The sequence below is a fragment of the Squalius cephalus genome, assembly GCF_949319135.1.
Source record: "Squalius cephalus genome assembly, chromosome: 7".
In the NCBI taxonomy this organism is placed as follows: domain Eukaryota; kingdom Metazoa; phylum Chordata; class Actinopteri; order Cypriniformes; family Leuciscidae; genus Squalius; species Squalius cephalus.
The window spans coordinates 28578073-28601484 of record NC_137128.1 but is presented as its reverse complement, the minus strand read 5'-3'; positions in this window follow the sequence as shown (position 1 = coordinate 28601484).

Here is a 23412-nt window from a genome sequence, read left to right as displayed (position 1 = left end):
AATTGCTGCCTTTTAAAGGCACAATATATAAGATTTTTGGATTAAAATCTCCAAAAAACACTAAAACAGTGTTGTATATTTTGTTGACTTGTGTTCTTACATCATCCCAAATGTTTCCAACAATGTTAAACCTGAAATTAGCTGTTTTAATCAGTGTAATTGACTGTGTCAATGCATCACCTGTCAATGACGTCATGTCCGCGCTACCATTGATTTCTAAACACCTATATGTTTTATACAAGTTTTTAATGTTATGCGTTTTATTAGACAGGTGAGCAACTGTTTAGATACTTTTTTAGGCAGAAAATGAATCATTGTTATATAGTTCAACACGTTTAGTCTTATTGTTTGAATCTACAATATAGTATTCTTGATAAAATGTTTGTACCATGCCTCAGAGACAACACTATTTTGTCAAGTGGCTAACATAGCAAAAGCAGAAAGAACTTTATTTGTAGTAACAATAATGCAGCATTTTATCCACCATACAATATATTTTAAAATTAATTGCATTCCATTTAGGAACACAAGTCATCCAGCTTTTATTAATATGATATTCTAATCTCTCACTGCATTACCCCACAATTTTAATTACTTTTTTTTAATATATTTTTATACTCATATGGACTAATTTTAAGGCGCGGTGAGTTCCTAGCTACTCTTCAATAGATTAGCTCACCCATGAACATGACTTCTGCCTGTGTCCCGTGGAGGGGAAAATGGCAACCCCCATGATTCCACGCTCATTCATGGCGTCATCAAGCTACGCCTTTGTTATTGTTTTGAAAACGCGACCTTTGAAGTGCTGAAGACCTTTGAAAATTTGCATACTGTTCCTATAAAAATGCTATCTAAAACTCTAGATGGCGCAGGCTGATGATTTTACTGCGTTAACTACTTGGCACAAGCTGAATGGTTCATGTTGCATCTGCAGCCAATGAGCTTGCTTTCTCAACATTTAAATGGCTGTTTACCATTTACTATAGCAGTTCTTTGCAGCTCATTTTCTGAGTTCGTCTAAAACCCTCCCTCCACCTTCCCCATCTCCACCTGTATAATCTGCTATGGGTAATTGACAGGGACGTCACTAGGATTGGAAGACAGGGGGGGCTTAGCCCCCAGGGTATTTGTAACTTGCGTTTATAGAAAATATTACAGTGAATTTGAGTAAAAAAACAACTATGTATATGTTTAGCTGTATTTGTCTCTTCAACCCCGTTACCATCTTCAACCCTGTATAGTCTCAACCCCGTCACACCTATATTTTTATTAATTATTTTTTTAAGTTTATGAATAAGTAATTTAATGTTTGTTGAACTTAGTCAGAAATGTTCAGAGCAATCATAAGAATACTGATTTTAGTTCAAATTCTGAAGTTAAGCCACATCTTTGATCAAAAATGATAGGGTTGCTGTCACAAAAAGTGCCCATTTCAGGCTTTAGTATAGCATAAGTGTAAAATTATTGTAAATTTTATGGTGCATGGTACAATTTCTGGTAAGCTACGCTTGTTTATTATTTCAATTCAATTATTGTGATTTGATTTAATATTGACTCATTTGGATAAATATTATGTACTGAAGATAGGCGTTAATTTTCACACGCTCTCACGCCACACATCCATTTTCTCACGCACAGAAAAATCACGAAGCAAAGAGGACACGGAGACCGACAGACTAGACAGAGCAGGTTACTTTATGATATAAAAGAATCTCAGCTCTCAGATTCTGTCACTTTTATTACGAAATTCTAGCAATAAATACCGCTTTGGTGCTTGTAAATGTTACGTGAACTAGCGCACGTGAACCGATCATCTCTACTAGTAAAAAAACACGAACACTGTTGAAAGATACAGTAGTAGGCTACAACTTACCAAAATGTATATTCCTCATACATAATATCGATCAATTAGTGTTTTTTATCAGCGTGAAGAGGTCAGTAACATAGCTGGAGAACAATTATGTCACATTTACCTCAGGAAAGCCATTTAATGAACAAATATAGCCTATTGCACGTAGTTGGCAAGAATTTTTTTTGCTAAATAGGTGTTCTATTACATATTTATTATATTTTTACTTATATCATTAAATAAAGTTGTTATTATAATAAAAAAAACGCATTATATTTAATTTGAGTTATTTTTAACCTTAAATAATACTACCAGTTGATAAGGCTCTCTGCATCTCTGTGAGTTGTTTTATTCTTGAGAAAAAGTGTCAATTGCGTGTGTCTCACGGTGAATGCGTGAGAGTTGGCAGCTCTCTCTTTGTACTTCTGTCCAACTTCCGACTCATACGTATACTGGATAAGCTAACGATGCCCGGTTCGAATGTGAAGTTTTTTTTGTTTTTTTATTTGACGAATATTCAAGATTTGAACAGTTTTTGACAGTCCTATAAAGCATTTATCAGCATATTTATCTATCACAAAAACCATGGTATTCTCAATTATTGTGACAATTCACAGAATAGCAAAAATCTATGTTAAATAAATGTAAATAATAAATATATATATATATATATATATATATATATATATATACATATATATATATATATATATATATATACATACATATATATATATATATATATATATATATATATACATACATATATATATATATATATATATATATATATATATATATATATATATATATATATATATATATAATAACATGCAACTAACCCTCCAAACCCTAATCCTACCCTAACCCTATACTGAGTACATGTTGTTAATATTACTCAATACTTAAATATACAGTTACACTATAACAACCTTAAAAAAAAGTGTAACCAAACCTATCATGTTCATATTATAATGCGACACCTAAAAATTGAGTTACTACTTAACCAGTTATTCTTCTAAATCTTACTGTGACTTTAAGTGTGAATGATACTTTAGGAAATTAGAACGGACTGTATTGATGTGTATATCCACAAAAGACACGCAAAATCGCACACCCAGAAACATAAACGCAAACAAACACACTTGTAGCATGCCATTTTGCGAAATGCCAAAAGACAAAAGGGCAAGAGTTCACAGATTTGACAGGCCCAAAGAAGCACAAAAAAATAAATTGGTTGTGATCATCCACCCATGTACAACAACTTTAAGGTTTGTCGTTTTTTCATTAAGTTTTGTGTTCCCTCCTTTATTCCTGACATGTTTATGGTGCTCATCAATCAGACGTTGCGAGTTTCACTCCCGTCTTTCCGGACTGTGAGTGTGTTACCAGGCAACCGCAGAGAGCAAAGGGTTAACAAAGGCAGATTCTGTACAGGCCACATGAGTGGGCAGCCTCGCCATGTGGAACAGGGAAAGAGTTGTGACTGCCAACTACTGAACCACGCCGGCCCCCGAGATCAAAGCCATAGCGTCACACGGAAGGACGGGACTGGGTCTAAAGGCTGTGGGAGCGTGGAAGGAGAGGTTGAGGGGTTGAAGGATGGGTGGGTGGAAAAAAGGGGGATGGGTCAGATTTAAAGTTACGGAGATGCTCAGGAGGGAAGCACATCTGACTTTTTAGGGGATGTCAGAAGTTTGAGGCTAGCTTACCCCAGAGGGCAGACAACTCCACTGTCTCGGGAAGAAGGCACGTACTGGTGTCTAGATGGCACCCTGCTGTTCCTTTGTGTGAAACTCAAAGAATGCCCCCTCCTGACACCGCTACTATATTCTAATGCTAATGCACTAGTCAGCACTCAGGTGATTTCACAAATATGTCCTGTATACTAGGGCTTTTGTGTGGGAAACCGACTGTATACATAGCCGGCGGATATTTATGTACCATGTATAAACAATGTCAATATTATGTCACAGTTTACAGTAATGCTTTAGTTTAGGAGTTAATAAAGGTTAATATATTGATGTTTGGTTAACATATTTTATAATCTACTATGCCCCATATTTCATTACTATTATAAAGCAACTTGGAATAAACTGCTTGACAGTATGATATAATGAAATATTGTGATAATCAAGACATGAAACAAGTAGCAATCATTTTCTACATCAACAGTATGTATGATATGTTTATTTTTATTATTTGCTGCAGTTTGAAGTGATGTAATTAGACTTATATTTTCTTTTCCATGAGTTATTGCATAATTAGTACCACATGCTCTTTCTGAAACAAAGACGGGACCTGGAATAGAAAAAACTCCCTCCAAAAGTCATGGAGCACATGTGTGCAGGGTGAAGCATCACAATTAAAATGTTATAAGTAAAAGATGAATGTGAAGGGCGATGCAAGAATATGATTATACAATATACTGATATACAATATACAATCAACAGTCATTTTGTGACTCACATTTTCTGTCAGCGGTTTAGAATCTGAACTAGCGATTCCGAATTCACAGTGATTCCGATTTAGTCAAATGGTTTGAATAATAGTCTAAATTGATTTGCGATTTAGTCTGAATCTAGTCAGTCATCTATAGCTCAATACTAGACCTGAATTAAGGTGCTTGCACACTGAGTCCGAAATTCACGTCCGAAATCTTCGCACGTTAAAAAATATCTTTTGTCCGTCATAAAAACATTCTAATCGGGTTCGATTTTCTGCGCTTTTTTGCATTCGTAGCAAGCATTTTGGGAGGTGTTTTGACAATTCAGAGCCACCGAATGACGAATATGAAAAAACGCATGCCTTTCTATGAGCTCGAATCAGTCTGGCCATTCTTCTCTGACCTCTGGCATCAACAAGGCATTTTCGACCACAGAACTGCCACTCACTGGATATTTGATCTTTTTTCTCTGTAAACCCTAGAGATGGTTGTGTGTGAAAATCCCAGTAGATCCACAGTTTCTAAAATACTGGCATAGGGGTAGGGTTAATGATGCCACGTTCAAAGTCATTAAAATCACCTTTCTTCCCCATTCTGATGCTCAGTTTGAACTTTAGCCGATCATCTTGACCATGCCAACATGCCTAAATGCGAGTTGCTACCATGTGATTGGCTGATTATTTATATATATTTATATACATGTATATGTGACCCTGGATCACAAAACCAGTCACAAGTCACATGGGTATATTTGTGCCAATAGCCAACAATACATTGTATGGGTCAAAATTATCAATGTCAAAAATCATTAGACTATTAAGTAAAGATCATGTTCCATGAAGATATTTAGTAAATTTCCTACCGTAAATATATAAAACATTTATTTTTGTGAGTGAATGCAGCACAATCGTGAACATAAATGGACAACTTTAAAGGCGATTTTCTCAATGTTTAGATTTTTTTGCACCCCCAGATTCCAGAAATATTGTCTTATCCTAACAATCCATACATTAATGGAAATCTATTTATTCAGCTTTCATATGATGTAAACCTCAATTTTAAAAAACTGATCCATGTGACTGGTTTTGTGGTTCAGGGTCACGTGTGTGTGTGTGTGTGTGTGTGTGTGTGTGTGTGTGTGTGTGTGTGTGTGTGTGTGTGTGTGTGTGTGTGTGTGTGTGTGTGTGTGTGTGTGTGTGTGTGTGTGTGTGTGTGTGTGTGTGTGTGTGTGTGTGTGTGTGTGTGTGTGTGTGTGTGTGTGTGTTCATGTTTTTCTATCCCGGTGGGGACTTCAACCTGAATGCACACAGACTCATGGGGACTCGTGTCACAGTGGGGACCTAAATTGAGGTCCCCATGGGTAAATAAGCTTATAAATCATACAGAATGAGTTTTTTTGGAAATGTAAAAATGCAGAAAGTTTTCTGTGATGGGTAGGTTTAGGGGTAGGGTTAGTGTAAGGAGACAGAATATACAGCGAGAGAGATAAGAGCGTGATAAGTGGGAGAGCACAAAGTTTAGAATAAATCATTGCCATATGGGGACATCTGTAGCATGTCATAAATGGTCTCATTCCCAGGTGTCCAAAGGTAAATCCATGGGGACTATGAATACGCATATGTACTGTATGCATCTGTCTACACATTCGTGCAGTTCTTTGCTACTTCAAAGTCAAGCAACACACCCCCAGCGCTGCCCTATTGTGGATAACTAATGATTAGTTTCATGAGTGTTTCTATTCACATGCAGCCAACCTCAACAGAGACTGAATTCCTGCTGACGAAAATTACACAGCATTGCAAGCTATTGCACTAGAAGCCCTGTTTCAGTCGTGCATACTGTAGACAGGAAATGACACTGCTCCGTAATAGCAGGACAGACATGACAGCTTGTTGTCATTATTTTTCATCTTTCTCTTCAGCCCCTGCTGCGGATCGGCACGCTCCACACAGTGAGATGGACTCCCAGTAAAAGCTAATGTATGTCTTCACTCATTCCTCTCTCACTTTGTTTCCATAAACATTACTCTCAGCCTAATTTCCAGCCGCCTATTTTATGTCCCCCGCGTGCTCGCATTCTCCAGCTGCTACAATGGCCATTCTAGCTCAAAAGACTTGTCAACAACTGGGAAAACTGAAAGCCCTTTTGTTGTGAGTTTGTCTGCATTATCTAAAGTGTCCTCAAACCACTCAGTGAAGAACAGGGATGGGCTATATATCAGTGCTGTATAGAGTGTGACTTTAAGCATGAGTTTAAATGGTTTTATTCAATAGACAACCGCTGCAGGGATTTCTCTGAAAAACACTATTTTAAAAATGAAATGAAATAAAAATGAAAAACATGTGATGGTGTAAATGTTTTCTGCAATTAACAGTGTGAGGGGATTTCAAATTGGTTTGGCTTTATGGTATAGGCATGTTATGTTACTTTTTACATTTAATTTACTATTACTGTATTTTAGTTTTATTTTATTTGCTTTTGCCATTTATTTTATCTACGGCAATGTTTTATTTTTGTTTTTATTTTATTTCTTCCTATTTAAATGAGTCATCCGTGCAAAAGTAGCATGTGGTGGATTTTCTTCCAAGCAATCCCACTATAAGTTACGTGAACAGGAAGTAGAGTGGGCCTACACTGAGGAAAAATTGTGAAAAAGAAAAATATTTATGGTGTGGTGAAATGGAGTGTTATGGTGCTAATGTAGTGCTTTATGCTTAATATCGAAGTGTTTTGAAGTCATAAGCCGTCTTTTTGGCAACACAACTGAGTAAAGCAAAATCTTAGGGTGACTCCATGCTGACATTAATAGCTGTGTTCTTCTCCGAGAAATGTGTGTAACCGAAGGCCTCTAGAAAGACTCTGATGCCCTGATTGACTCCCTGGGGGTCACTCTGAGCCTCTAGAGTACAAATGAGGGGGAGGCAGAAGGGGATAGATGGAGAAAAGCAGGGCTAGATTAAGACCATATACAGCATTGAATATGTGAAGCAGAAATGCCTCGATTCACCTTGTTTTGCACCAGCAGGCATCCCTACCCTAGTGAAAAATAAATATACTAAAATGTATTTGAAATATATTTATTTTATACTACAAATTTACATATTTATGTACTTAATATAAATACCCTGCTAGTGTACTTTTAGTATACTAAATTAGTATACTTTAAGTCTGCTAAATTGGAACAACTAATTTTGTACTTAATGCACTTTAGTTATCCAGAAATAGTGCTGAGGTTCAACTAAAGATATACTTAAGTAGGCCTATATTTGATTGTGCTAAAGTGGAACTACAGTATATACTATGGTACACTTTTAATATCCTGCATTCAAAGACTGATATTATACAGATGTCATACTGTCCTTACTAATAGTGATATTAAAACACATTTTAGGCTTAATATTAAGAAATATGCATTGTTCAATAAATAAGCACTGCAAATAAAGTTTAATTATAATATTTATATCAGTAGGTCTCAAGTAATATGTCAGTAAATATGATAATAATGGATTTGTAGTATACTTAGTATGAAATAACTGTATTTTAAATATGTTTTATTCTATCTATTATACATCAAACTCGCTTAGACCTAAATCACAACCTTCCTGAGAGCACAAAGGCAAAAGCCACAGTACACGTGGCAGATCAACTTTGTAAGCGCTTCTAGAAAGCTCATTTTAGACTGCAAAATAACAGTAATACTAGCATTTTCATTTAATTCAAGCAGAGAATGCCCAGCCCCCAATACAAATAATGCAAATTTATAATCTGTACACCTTCACAACTGTATCATTGTTCACAAAGGTATAATTGTTCTGTTGAGATTTAATGAAATGCAAATGCTCTTGGCATTTCAGAATCAATTTAATACTGGGTGGTTTAACTCTCATCCACAAATCCCTGGATAACATTGTTTTAAACCTTGTTAATAGTCTTAGTATCTGGAGTGCACAAAGTGATAGCACAATGAATAAAAATGAGAGACTTTGAGTGCGGTGTAATTTTCAAAATTAATGGAAACCACTACCATTTGGCAAATTACATTTTTTAATGGGTGAAACAGTATTTACATCTTCAGAAAGGCTGTTATGGTCTATACTATTGTTTGCATGAAGGGAAATGATTACACAAATAAATCTGCATTGGGAAATGAGATGCACTGAACTGTCAGTCTGTTCCCTGGCTTTTGCATGTTTTCGCAACAATGTTTGTGGGAGGCAGATAAAGCCGTGTATCTGTGAGCATATGGAGGCATTGTGCTTTGCGCCCCTTGGGCTTGCTGGTTTAGGGCTGTGGGCAGGCCTGGAGTGTCAAATATCCACAATGAACCGAGACTGAAACCTTTATCTGCAGATTTCATCATTGTTTCATTATCAAAATGATGATGACTCACCAGCATAGTATTATACTTCTGATGTCATCTCACTTAAATGAGTGACATTTCTGTGTTCGCCTGTCCTCCACACGCGTCTATGAATGAGGTTATCCTTGTTTATAAAGGTGAAACCATCGGATCTGCCAGTGGATGCACTATATGATTGCAGTTTGTAAAAAGTTGGGTCTGTTTGCATATTTCATAGTTTACCAAGTAATATTTTGTGGTCAGTATTATTATTATTATTATTTTTATTTTTTTAAAGAAGTATCTTAATTCACTAAGGTTTATTTGATAAAAAAATACAGTAAAGCAGTAATATTGTCTGACATCATTACAATTAAATGTTTTGTTTAATTTAATGTAAAAATGTAAAAACTTTAAATATAACATTTAAATTATTCATGTGGCAGTGCTGAATTATTACCATAACTTCAGTTTCACATAATCCTTTAACAAAAAAAAAATCAATATGCTGATTTGGTCTATCTATCTTTCTATCTATCTATATTTGTCATCAGGAGGGTCCGCGGACGCCCGCACAGCACTGTCCGCACGGTCACAAAAATTGGGCTGCACGCGGATGTCTGCGGACCCTCCTGATGACGAAAATTATGTCACGCGGACGGCCGAAGTATACTCTGGTCTTTGAGTGCTTGCGGTACTGCTCATAATAGCAAAAATATTTAATTCCTTTTAAAATGACCATTGCATTGAGTCGCTCACGGCCATATTAATGCAATTTTAATATCCCTCTTTTTCAGAATTAAGGCCTAAATTTAAAACTAATTAGCTATGCCTTTCCCTTCATTCCCAGAGGAACAGCTCTACACTTGTGGAAAATTACAACCTCTGAGAGCTTCTCTGTTGGGCGCCATTGTCATATTCTCTCTGCAGAGACTGGGATCCAATAGGGGGCTTTTCTCCCTCCAGACGCAGACTTTCCGGAGGCTGATTGACGAGAAAAGAAGGGATGACTTGACTCAATGCAGCGTAACCAGGGTAATCTTCCAGGTGATGATCCTATTGGGGGAAACGGGGACATAGAGAAACCGTATTCTGTTTTTGCATTGATGCCTGCAGACCCTCTATCAAACTCAAATGTATTTTTTTGCCATCTTACCACTCCTCCTGATTGTTAAGCTCAGTGCTTTGGAGGGATGCTGGCTGGAGGACGGCCCTGAAAGATCTAGAGAAGCTGACGAGTAAAATCCATTGGGGCCTCTGTGATGTTATCTGAGCCCCTCGCAGTGTTCCTTTTGAACTTGTGCTTCTGAAAAGTTGCAGGAACAGCAGGTCCAGCCAAAGCCGATGCGCACCTATGGTTTTAATCATATGACTCGTGAGTTTGGTTGTTTTGCTCTTTATTTTTGAGTGGCAGTTTTGTTAGCTTTATTCATCTTAATGTGTCCGGTGTAAGATTCCTCTGTTTTTTGTTTTTGTCCTCTGCTGATGTGTGGGACCCAAAACATATTCCGCAGTGCATCCGGTAAGACATGATTAAAGAGACTGTAAAGTTTTATGCTCTTTGAAGAGTAGCTTTGAATGCTGAGACTCCTGAGGCCCCTGTGGAGTGGTATTATCCACTGGTCGCTGCAATAATTGGATTTCACAGTGTATTATTTTTGCATTAGATTTATTATTCACTCGCGATAACAAACACGCAGGGAATTTATTCGCATTTACTTCAAAATATGAGCCTTTTTATTTATTTTTGTTAAAATATCATATGTTTGTATACATACAAACATATGAATAACTGAGCAACATCTCTTTTACCCATTTATAGCAGATCTGACACCGCGTCAAATGTGTCAAAGCCTTTTCAGATGCTCAGCCCATAAAAGAGATGACTTTGAGCTGTCAGCACAGACTTCCTTCCTGTGTTACATGCTTGAACTCCCCAGGTATGGTTTAGACTTTGACACCATTTTACTCCTGCCTCATATCCTCCCTCTCATTCGACGTGTTCATTCACCTGATGATGAGGCCGGAGAGTTCAAAGATATCATAAAAAGATTTGAGTGACTTTCAGTGGCGAATCAACATCAAAGTCAGCATCAAAGTTTGCCACGACTGAGTGCAACAGTTGCGTTCCAGAAGTAAACAATATAATTAAATGTAAACCTGTGGAGATGGGCATGCAATGATTTATAAGGTTGTTAAACAATGGCGTATGCTTCCTTAGAAGCCAGATATTGTGTGATCTCAGCCTCATTTTTAGAAAATGAAAATTTGTAAGCTTAATTGTTGAACTCTTGGCGAGGAAATGGGAAAACATCAAATGAACTCAACAGTGACTGTCCGCTCCTATAAAGCATTTTGAATGACGTCAGTCTCTCAAGAAATGTCATAGCTTGATGGCCTCTTTTAGAAAACATGAGGTTATCATGAGCCAGAGAATAAAATGACCTGGTGAGGAAGGGTAATAATACCTTTTCATTTGGTTTTAAAATGTGATGTATCCAACAATCATAGTTACTGTATGTCTTAAAACTTCCAGACATTAGTTTTATCTCTTCTTCTTTTTCTTTTGTAATTAAAATTCCATGTGTTTACATTCACATTTATTTCACATTTATTTTCAAGAAAACAAATTCCCAATTATTGATGCTGTATTTTGCAAACCCTGATGCTTTGCTTCACGGGTACTAAAAATAGAAGTAGCTCAATGAATTGTGATTTTTTGTGTGTGTGTGTGTGTGTGTGTGAATTAATCTGAATTTAATATAGGCTATAAAGCCTTTTACACCCTGTCTGCTCTTCACTTCAAGCACGTGACACTAGAATGGGTCGTTGTGATAAAAGCTGTCCACACTGCATTTTAATTAACATGCTTTCTTGCAGTGTGGAATCTGTGGATGGCTTTGTTTATTATAACATCATTGTTGTGTTGCTCTCTTATAGTGACTCTGCAATAGAATTTTATGTAAAAAAAAAAAAAATGCAGAATGTGGCGATGGCCTACTGATAATCTTTCAGTTTTAAAAAACATTGACGGTCTTGTACTTTTGTCTCTTTCCCAATTCTTGAATAGTTATTTTGCTTCATCTCAGAGGTTAGTTTAGTTCAAGGCTTAAAATATACTGTTGAAGAAAATTTTTAAAATGCCTCTGAAAAACATTAATGGGAGAAATACGTCCGCAATCAGGGCCACTTAAAAAGTGAACACTCACTGTTGTGGTTTATTTCGGCAAATTATGAATTTGAACTGTGTGTGTGTGTGTTGTTAAAGAGTTTATTACAATTAATTCATAGATAAAATAGATGCTGAACCACAATACAAATAATTAGTTTCAGTATATTAAGAACTTAAACGTTTTTACAATAAAAAGTAATCATTTGAAGAATTATTATTAAAAGTTAGGAGGAATTTTGACATATTGCATAGGATATGAACACCTGTCTTTTAATCAAGAAAGAAAGAAAGAAAATCAGCTAGAGAATAGAAAAGGCATTTTTATAAGCGTCTTATTTCTCATTCCGAACTGTTATGACACCCTACAGCCTGTTAGATGTCTGCTCCTGGACTATGGAGGAAAGTGTGATGTGTAGAGGTATCCATTCCTGAATTGCTAATATTTTTCTAGAAGATCCATGGTGAAAGTTTCTGTTCTCAGCAGGAGTAGCACTGAGAAGACTGCTGGGTGATGTGGATAAGAGAAACGTATTGATGTTGCGATGCCCTTGTTAAAGAGGAGGTGAATAGCAGTTATCTTTGGTTTCTGAGGAAACCTCTCCAGTGCTTTCATTGTTCCCCATAGCCTTCACATCTTATCAGGAAGTGAGGAGAGCATAAACTTCTACTCTTATCACTGAGAAAAATGAATGAGAGCGGGAAATGTGACTCATCAATTGATCAACTACTAACTCTTACTCTGAAGGTGGACATTTTGATAGGACTGTTTTAGACATTTGTTTTTAATACTTATTTGAACATTTTCTGTGTTGCATCTGAAGGAAATGCCAATTTTACATTTATTCATGTAGCAGACACTTTTATCCAACGCGACAAATTATTATACGATTATCATAAGCTAACAATATTTGCAGTAATGCCAAGTCTCAAGTAGCCTATTAGCTAAATTAGAATAAAAGCCAGAACAGAAGTAAAATGCAAAGTATAACATAATTTCATGATGTTTATGATTCCTTCAAATAATTGTGAATAAAATAGGGTTGTTTGTTATTTTAAAATGGTCGTTTTTAATAATGCAACAAAATAAGGTTATGTTTGTGAATTATGATACAAGAATGTGCATTTACACAACCTTTATTCTCTTGTGTTGCACTGGGCCACAATAATAATGTTTAAAAAAAAATATTCAATGTCCAAAATAATTACTTTCTTTTTCATTAGTTGTTTATTAACCAACCCATAATGGTTTAATGTCAATGCAGATGGGCGTTGGTGATATCGAGCCTTGTGATTTCAGATATTTTTACCTTTTCTGTTTCTCAAGCGCTTGCTAAAAAGTTCTGCCTTGTCAGAACGCTTAGTTTCACACAGGTGTCTGAAATAGCTCAAGTGCTGCTGGGGAGAGTGTCGACATGCCTGGCGTTATACCACCTTCAAGGTCAAATTTGGATGTTGGGCAGATCTGAGAGGTGGGGGGTGTTTTGATGGGTTTAACATCTCCCAATTCCCCAGTAATTGTAGGGCAAGAGTTCTCTGCCTCAGCAGCTTCAAGGTCAGACTCATTTAGCTGTTGGCTTTGAATGTCGTCGCAGCAGTGGCCTGTTTCATTTCATTATAATTCACTTATTTTGGTGTCTGTTGTTAGTGTGAGAGCTGGTAATAAACATCCCGGTGCTGTTACTAAGAGAAAGAGATATTTCAGTCATTGTGTGTTAATAATAATAATACAGTGGGCTGCTGATGAGAGTTTGTTAAGAGCGTTTGACCATTGCCCATCTGTTGAGTTGGTTTAATGAATCTCTTATGTCCATTTAGTGAAGAAATTGTGCTTCAGCACAAATTTAAAAACGAAACAGAATGTGACTGAAAACATATTTTCCAAATCATGAAACCTTGCAGGTTTTGAAGGTCATGTTTTGAAAGTTAATTGTCAGGTCAGTTAGCAGATGGAGATATGATGAGAAAGAAAGAAAGAAAGAAAGAAAGAAAGAAAGAAAGAAAGAAAGAAAGAAAGAAAGAAAGAAAGAAAGAAAGAAAGAAAGAAAGAAAGAAAGAAAGAAAGAAAGAAAGAAAGAAACGTTATAATAGGTGGAAGAAGACAGAAACTGAACAAAATAATTAGAGGAAATGAAGAAAAAGGGAATGAGAAGGAAGATTTGAGGAGGAGGGAGGAGGAGGAAGGAAAGAAAGATGCAGAAGGAGGGAGGAAGAAGAAGAGAGAATAGGAGTAAAGAGAGAAAAAAGAGTCAGAAAAAGAAAGAATGAAAAGGGTTTCATTAAATGCCAGTGATTTTGAGTGTAGTGCACTAGATCTTGTTGAACCGAGTTGCACAATATATTAACGTCTTCAAGCAACAGAACAATCCATCTGACCTCCTGGACATTCCAGCTCTGTGTTCTCGGGTTCCTCATCATCAGTGTGGGAAAGTTCTCTTTTGTTCTGAACTATAAGTGAGTCTCTCCCCACATTGGACTGAGAACCATGGAGGACCTTGTGCTAATGGGGGCATGATTAATTGTACAAGCTGTTGCACCTTAAATGCACCATGGTGGGCTTCCCCCCTCCCCCACCAAAAGGCAAGAAACAGTCCTGTCCTGGGTTATTTAGTCACCGTCTGATCCATCATTCCTGGCCTTGAGCAACTTGGCCGATAACATTACGTTTGAGAAGTCATAATGCGCTAAATAAAGCTAAACACGTGCTTTGCAGTTGTATTTCGAGAGAGAGGGAGAAAGTGAGATGGCATGTGCGAGAAAGAGAGAGAGAATCTCATATCACTGAAAAATGTATCTCTCCACCAGCTAAAAGCAGATGGTGTTGCACCAATGCCTGAGCAGATCAACAGCACATCAAAGAGCGTGTGATCCTTCAGCAGATGCTCAGAACAGAGGCCACAGCCCTGACCTGCTGTGCCAGAGATGGCTCACAAAATGTGTTCAACCTATGGGATACAAGAGCTTTGGCTCGCGGTTAATCAGTGTAACCCTAGCAACTGTTTGTCCCGCTCCAAATACAAATGAGTCCGATGATCATCATGAGAACCACGAAGTAGGCTATGTGTGAGTCATGGAGGTAAAGCGCTCCCACACTGGGCTTATTGCTCTCTGACTAGGCGTTAGTTTCTCGAACCTCCTGTTTAGACTGAGAGTGATTCGTGGGTCGCAGTGAGCTTAGCTGTTATAGTTCATCTGAGTTTCAGGCCGCAGCTCCACCGGTTTCGTACCCCATAAACAGCTCCCCGGGCTCTTATCAATGAAGGATAGGGAGTGATTTACAGGCTCTGGGGGAGCTTGTCTGGTGAAGTTCATTTGACGGAGCTGGAGCCTCTGATGTGGGAGTGGAGAGAGAATGTTTCTTCAGCTCGTTAAACATTTGTGGAGCAAGTTCTCTCCCTCCGCCAGTCCTCCTAAATCTGTCCACCTGCACGACAGAGCTGAAGTTACTCACTCAGCGTACTCTGTCAAACTCAATTCCCTGCAGTCACTGACTGAGTGTGTGTGCAATTGTGTGTCCGTTTTACAAAGGAAGTGTGTGCTATATACCTCTCGGTCTTCGTTTTCCTCACACTTTTTGGTTGATGAAAGAAAAATGTTGAGGTATTGTTGTTGGTGGAAGTTCAAATTCTGTGTGGTCCACTATGAACCTTGGGTAAATTTCAAGGGACCACTAACTTGTAATTTGAGGGTGTTTACAGACTAAACTATTGTTAGGTGACAATAGAATTTACAGCACATAACGTATGTACGTGACCAGCATAATACAATTCCTGAACAAATTACTCTTATTAGCTGGTTCTTTTTAATTAGTCAGAAACATGTGGCACAACCATGGTAACCTGATTCCTAAACAAATTAATAAATTAGCTTTTTCTTTTTAGTGTATTAGAAACCTACAGCGCACCAGTGTAGTTTGATTCCTCCTATGGGCTGATTCTCTTTAGTGAATCAAAAACATACAGCACAACATGGTAGTCTGATTCGCAAAAATTTTTTTATTTTATTTTATTTATTTTTTATTTGACTGGGACAAAGGACAGAAAGAAACTGTCCCAGAATTAGCTACAAAGCTAAATCTCATCTGCAGTCCCTGGGCAGGAAAGTACCATATCACATTACATATATAAAAAAAAATCATTACATACAATCTCCCCACAAATGGAAAATATACGACATATTGTCCATCACTTAACAATAAAAACAGCAGTCCAAATTACTACCAAATAAACCTCAATATACATCCTACAAAACATCACACAATATTACAAAATCAATCCCCCAAAATTGTAAAACCTTGACAAAGCATAAGAGTGTTTAATGATTACAGACCTGACTCCTCTTTAACCACATTTTCAAATGTAGCTTGAACTGTGCAAAAGTATGACACTGTCTAATATTAATTGGTAAATTATTCCAGTTGTTAACAGCTCTTACAGAAAAAGCTGATCGACCAAACTCAGTTACTCTAAAATGTGCTTCACAGTCACCTCTGGGATGAAGCTCTTGTTTGTCTTATATTTTCTCTACGCGAAGAAACAAATACTTTTAAGGGTGGGGGTGCAAGACCATTAACAATTTTGCACATTAAACAACAGTTGTAATTTAAAACAATAAAATTGTCAAAAGTAAAAAAAAAAGTGTGCTTTTGGTTTAAAAGACAATGATGATATCTATTAGGTTTCTTGACTAATTGACTTTGTGAATTGGTTCTTTTTAGTGAATCAAAAAGTTTAGCAGCATCCCTCCACCACCCCTTCTCCACACTTGTAGTCCTAACCATTTACATGGGGGGGAGTATTCTGGGTTCGGACCAAACTCCGAGCTCGGAGCCCTCCCCCCGGACACAGCACACCATATATGCATTAAACTTTACTCCCTCTAAATGTATGTAAGTGTGAACTCTTGAATATATAGTAGGTGAAAATCAGTATGTGACAACAATATAATGTCCGAATTCACAGTCCTCATAAAAGAGTAGGCAAACATTACCTGGATAACGTACTTCTTCTGGCGAGATTCTGAAGTGTGCATGCGATGAACACTTTACTATCCCATGGCCACAGGAGAGGATTTGTGAATGGCGGTGATGCGATGCATCTGACACTGGTAGGTCACATGATAATGACAACATGGCGAATGTAGTACGTCCGGATTACATTCATACTACACACACTCATACTACATACTTTTTTAGCAGTCATGAAGCAATTACTTACAAGTACCTACTCAAGAGAGTATGCGATTTCGGATGCAGCCACTATGAGCTGGTTCTGTTTAATGAGTTAGAAACATACAGCTCTCAAGTGTAGTTTGATGCAGTTTGATTCCTGAACAAACTATTATTATGATCTGATTCTCTATAGCAAACCATTGTAGTCTGATTTCTGAACAAATGACCATAGTATATGATATACTACTACTGTATATGAGCCGTTCCTTTTTAATGAATCAAAAACTCCACTAGTAGGCTATAGTTTGATTCTGGAACAAATGAGTCTAATGAGTTGATTCTTTTTAGGAAATAACAGATAAAATGTACTTGACCATAAGACTTAAATAGTTTGTTTAGTGTTATTTAGTATACTGTTAAGGCCAATTGTTGGATTGCATTTACATTCACTCTAAAATGATTTATCGAAGTGATCACATCATTTGCAATTAACCTACATTTCTTTTTCCCAAATATTTGTTCCTCGGAGGTATTAAAAGAATTGTTAATGGAACCGCTAAAGAACCAGAATTAGGATTTTCATCTCTAATAACAACCAATCATAAAGTAAAATGCTGCAATATGCAAAAACTCATATGCTGCTATTAGTTTCAGCGTCTGAGAGAAACAGTTAAGTGTTGAACAGTGACAGCAATATTTTTTTCTGGAGTGTGTATTATCAGTAGAGGGCCAGTAGTATATTTAAAAGGCATTTACATAAAGTAATAATATGTATACAGATTGACAAGCAGATATTGAAACCCATTATGTGCTTTTTGCCTCTTGTCTCTATCAATGTTATTTACAGAGTTTACAAGGGTTTGCAAATGTACAGTTTGTATCAAAATGTGAAAAAAGCCCATAAAAGGATTGTGAATAGTAGATTATCACATGATGTCATCAGTTGTGTCGTTTTGTTTTCTTGTATTCTGTTCATGTTTATTCTGTTTTTGTTTCATGTATTTTTTCAGTGAACATGCTCATGTACGGTTCTGAGAACATGACAAATTGTTGCTCAGACTCAGAGAAGATAACATGGGAGGGATCCTTCCCCTTCCTGTCTTCTCTGAGTCGCAAAGCCAGCCATATTTTAACCTGCAAAACTGGATGGAAATTTACAGAGGTATGTGCTGGTCATTAGATTAGCCTGTATGATTTATCGACTGTCTGCACAATAACAACAGCACAAGCCCATTAAGGGTAAAGATTGATATGGGGCCTATATATTAGTATTTGTAATAAAGAAACTATGGTTAACAGTTTAAGATGTAGAAAAACAACTCAACTGAAAAGCTCTTCTAGATCCTTAATAAATTGATATCATTCCATTGTCATTTATTAGATTAATCAAAGAATCTTGCTTCTTGTCCCTTATATTCTGCTCATGTTCTAAACTGTCGTCATGTTTTAGCTGCCTTTCATTTGCTATGACCCGCAGCTGCTTTCTGATGCTGTTATTTTTCGTTTCCCACCCCCGCCCTCCTAATCCAGGCACTGGCGAATTGTTCTTTTTTATTTAAATAATCTGGAAACATATTCTTATCTGGATTATATTTCAATTCTCTTCAAATCCAGCACTCAAGGTTACTATGGGTCTGTCTATGCCATCTGGGTGAACGTGTTCAAAATGCTGAGCACAGCTCCGACTGCCAAAACAGGCAACAGATGGAGGGCGCAAACAACCAAGAGCCTGTGCGCTTTAGAGGAGGATTAAGAAAAACTCAACGCCTGCACTTGTATATTCTTACCATTTTGAGCAAAACCATCATGTACACATTCCAGATATGTTTCTGCAGACCTCAGATGAGCTAATCTGACGCGGACCCCCCCATACCCCCCCCCCCCCCCGGGTTCCACCACCCACCAGGGCTTTCCACATTCCCCGCCTTTAAGTCAGCCAGCCATTGACCAATGAGACAAAAGTCCCCTAATCCCTGAATCAGGCCCAGTTCCTTGTGAATGATTCAATTTCCCTTGTATTGTATCCAAACAAGGACTCGACATGTTCCAAACCCCTGTGTCCTTGTTCTTTGGCGTCATCATTCCCGGTTTTACCCCCTTTTTGACAGTGAAGAGATGCCTCAGGGGTGGCATTATAGGAACAATTTGGAAACATGTCATTCCCTGCTCAACCTTGCAGCCAGGGAAAATATCCGCTGTAAAGTGGACAAAGAGATATGACAATATATATTATTTTTATGTTCCTGTCTTCCACTATTCTAACTGATTCTAGACAATAAACTGTATTTTTTAATTGAGAAAATGTAAACATATGGACATCATATCACAGTATGCAATTGAATCCCCTGGTTTGGTTATACAGAGGACACTCCCATCTTCTGCTTGGACCTTTAGACAGTCTTTACCAGAGGCAGTTTCGCAGAGCAGAAGCAAATGGATTCAAGTTCAAAAATAATTGGCCTTGGGCTGACCGGATCGCTGAATTACCTCCCATTACAGGAAATCGGCCTTGATGTATAAAAATCACATATGTCTTACAGATGCTCACTCACAATCCCTGAAGCATCGAAATATCAGTGTCAAAGACAATCCAGTCGACATTTTCATACTCTACTTCGTCAAGGAAATTGAAGCATGCGGTGAAAAGGATAAGATAGGAAAGTATTGACTTCCAAGCTTTTTTCTAGTGTCATGGTGAATTTTTTTTTGTGACTAATGCAAAACAGGACCAACTTCTATAAAGAATGTCCTTGTAATTACTAATGAATAATCAATTCGTGAAGGCAGCTGAAGTAAAGTGCAATCAATTGGGAGTAATTAACCAGCTGTTTCAGTTTAACTGGGGTAATTTTAGATATAATTGTTGCCAACACCCATATAACCTTGTGACCCTGAAAAGTCTAGTAATTGACCAATCGATGAGAAGAATCAATAGAGGACATGTGCTACCACTCAGAGCTAATAATGCTATCATTTGCTTTATAAGCAAAGGACCATCTGAGATCATGAAGTCCTTGACCATGGAGATTTGAGCTGAACTTTTCAGACCTTTGACTTCTTGTAACATGATTCATTCAGTTCAGACAAGTGAACCTGCCTATTAACTCTACAAAAAGTTTTTTTGTTTTTTTTTTATGAGCAGTGGTGCACTGCTTTAAGTCAGCCAACTGAAAAACTCAATGATTGTTCTGCATTCTTGGTTGAGTTGGTTAGAATCTCAGCTCAGCATAATGTGCAGCCCCACTGTAATTTATAGCTTCCATTGGTCTTATATAAAGAAAACCAATAAGGTTGTACTGCATGAATTTGATTTTCGCTGTAATGGATCAATTTTTAGGAATCATACACACATCCTGAACTAAGTTTTAAGGTGTACACTTGCATGACCCATAATAATATGTGCCTGAGCCATGCAGCGCATACTTTATGAATTCAAAGCAACCTCATTTGTTTTTACTTAAGTGGATTTTCTTCATTGCTGTCTGCTGTTCTGATAGGATTGTGAAATAATAAATAAAAGAAGATCCTCTTGATTCATCTTTATTCTCTGTAATTTACGTCTCGCCATTTCAGTGCAATGGTAACGGCTCTCCTCTTTGAGCCTTCTGTGTTATCCCACATCACATTTCCATCCCAATAAACTGATAACACACATAAGCCAGACTATATAACTCCACATTCAACATTCATCCTTTAAGTGTGAGTTTTTTTCTCTTCAGGTTTCAAGACCAAAAGGACTGAAATGCACTGAAAGGAACATGTTATTACTGCAATAAATCTAACCATTTAAGCGAAGTACAATAAGCATCTCATAATTCATTACAAAGAATAATGAACCTGTTATATTTGGTCATTCACAAAATATTTTAATTTCAAACATCTGTTGAGGAGTGTCAACCTCATGTAGTTAATATCAATGTTGCATTAACACAAGATTTGTGGCCACCATTGTCCATTGTGAAGAGAACAGACAGGAACAAAATGTTGACATGTAGGAAATTATCTATAAAATCTTTTCCATTTATATGATGAGAACCAGCTGTTGATCCAACTGTGACATTTGGCACTAAGATGGTTCTACAAATTATGACCTAAATTCCACTTGGACCCAATTCTCTGATTGATGTTATTTGTACAGTATCCCTCTCAGACTAGTGCATATTGTCAGAAATAATGCATATTAAATCTGCCATACATTTAATAGCCAGATCAAAACTCTGTGGAGACGCTGCTGGTGTTTCCTGCTGTGTTGAAGTGCCTCCTACAGACAGGGCACCCTATGGCCTATGGTATTTCTGCCCCAAGCGCAGAACACCAAGCTGGGCTGCTGTTGTCGAGGGTGGGCTGCTGGGGAGATGGTAATGATGCCCTTTACTTGGTGGGCCTTGGGAACTCCTGCTCCCAGTTCTTTGAGACTTCTTCAGGCTTCTTGACCCCTGGTGAGCTTTATAGAAGCTTTCTACTGCTCAGATGCCCTCCTTTCTGTCTGAAGATCATCTAAAGTTATCTGGTTAGTCTGCCTCTTTGAGCTTGTTAACAACACCCCATATCTCAACATCACTGTGGATTGAACACCAATAAATCATGAATACATTATTCATAGATGATATCAGAACTGAATTATTACAACATTACCATGTTATCAGATGAGATTGGAATGTTCTTTTTTCTTTTTAGATCTTTTAGCTTTATATTTCCTCCCTAGACTGCATCAGCGTCTGGCTTGCAGATGATGAGATGGGGAAATTAGTATTTATGACGAGTTACATGAAATCCGCAGCATGGGGATAGAGGTTTATTTTTACTTGAATATTAAGCTTTGAGAGACTGTTACCACTGAAAATTCAGTAATATCACAGAACTGAGGTCTTTGTTTGGTTAAGATTAACTCCAATTTGGAATCAAACTAGGAGGTAAATGAGATATTAAATGTTGTTTAGTTTTGTTTCAGAGTTGAAAGATGTTAATGAAATACAGAGTGAGAATTTGTGTTACTAGTTCAATCTTTAAAATTAGAGTTTTGGGACTTTTAGTCCTTGTGTATTAGCTTTTGCAGGTCTAAATATATCTGCTAGTGTACAAAAAGTCAACAAAATGATCTTTTAACAGATATACACATATACAGTAATATTCTTTGCCTTTCAGGAAAATGCGCCAAAAATATTGATGACTCATCTTGCACTAGCACACATTTTGTCCAATCAGAATGAGAATGTCCCTCCCACTAATACCATCTGCAACAAAATGGTAAGTAACAATTCATGGTGCATGATAGTGACCTTAATTTCTGTTTTAATAGTACATGGGTTTGCAAAAAAGATTTGACCAGGAACCACTAAATATGATGATATGAATATGTAAAGGCAGCAATATATTTTCCATTTTTTCCTTGCCCCACAATTAATATTGTGAGTTTTATGTTACTAATGCTGCCAATACAATAAAATAAACATGATTAATCTCATTTCTAAAAGCAGAATAAAAGTGTTAAAATTTTAATTTGAATATCTTTATTGTGCACCGGGGACAGAAATTTGTCTTTGGCTCACCAACACATGAAATAACGGCTGAAAAACGAACAGGAATTGATAAAACAATACACAGACAAGGTCACATTATATATAAAAAAGTACGTTCATGTCACTTTCTGTTGCTTTGTCAATCACTTGCAGAGTTAAGAATTTTAGTGGAATTTGGGATGAAGGACTTCTTGAACACATTTTTATTTGCCAGAGACTCTATAGCGCCTCTCGGATTTCAAGGGCTCAAACTGGCTGAAGAGAGGATGGGAGCTATCTGCCAGAATACTCTTCGCCGCCTTCCTTGACTTTTCTGTGAAAAAGTTGTTTTAAGGGCTTCTGGGGATTACCAACTATTTTACTTGCCATTGACAAAATTCTAGAAAGTTTATCTATTAAATCTACAATTTAAGTGACCATACCAGGCAGGGAGATGAATGGTTAAAACACTCAACATGTTCATTCAACACTCAAGATATGCTGACTAACACCAAGTTCCAAGATATGATGACTAACACCAAGTTCTTAGATATGCTGACTAACACAAAGGCTGCTGAGTTGTCTGATAAGATAGAGTCGCTGTGAGCATCTCTTTAAAATATACTCTGTATTTTCAGAGGAGCTCATCTGGGAGTCCAGAGTTGTACCAAGATATTTAAAGTTTCCCACAATTTCATCATGTCGGTCATCGAGTGAAACATATCATTTTTTTGTGCAAATAATCAATGCTAAAGCGACTCTCTGTTTCAAAGGCCTTACTGTGAGCGAGATAGGCAGCATCGCCTGAGGGTTTTGTTTTCTCTAGTAGTCCAACTAAGGCCATGTCATCAGCATATTTAAATAATCTAAAGTGTTTCTCCTTGATCATAATAGTTGCGATTAACATATTTAAGTTATGTTTGACAGATTTTTTTTTCTCT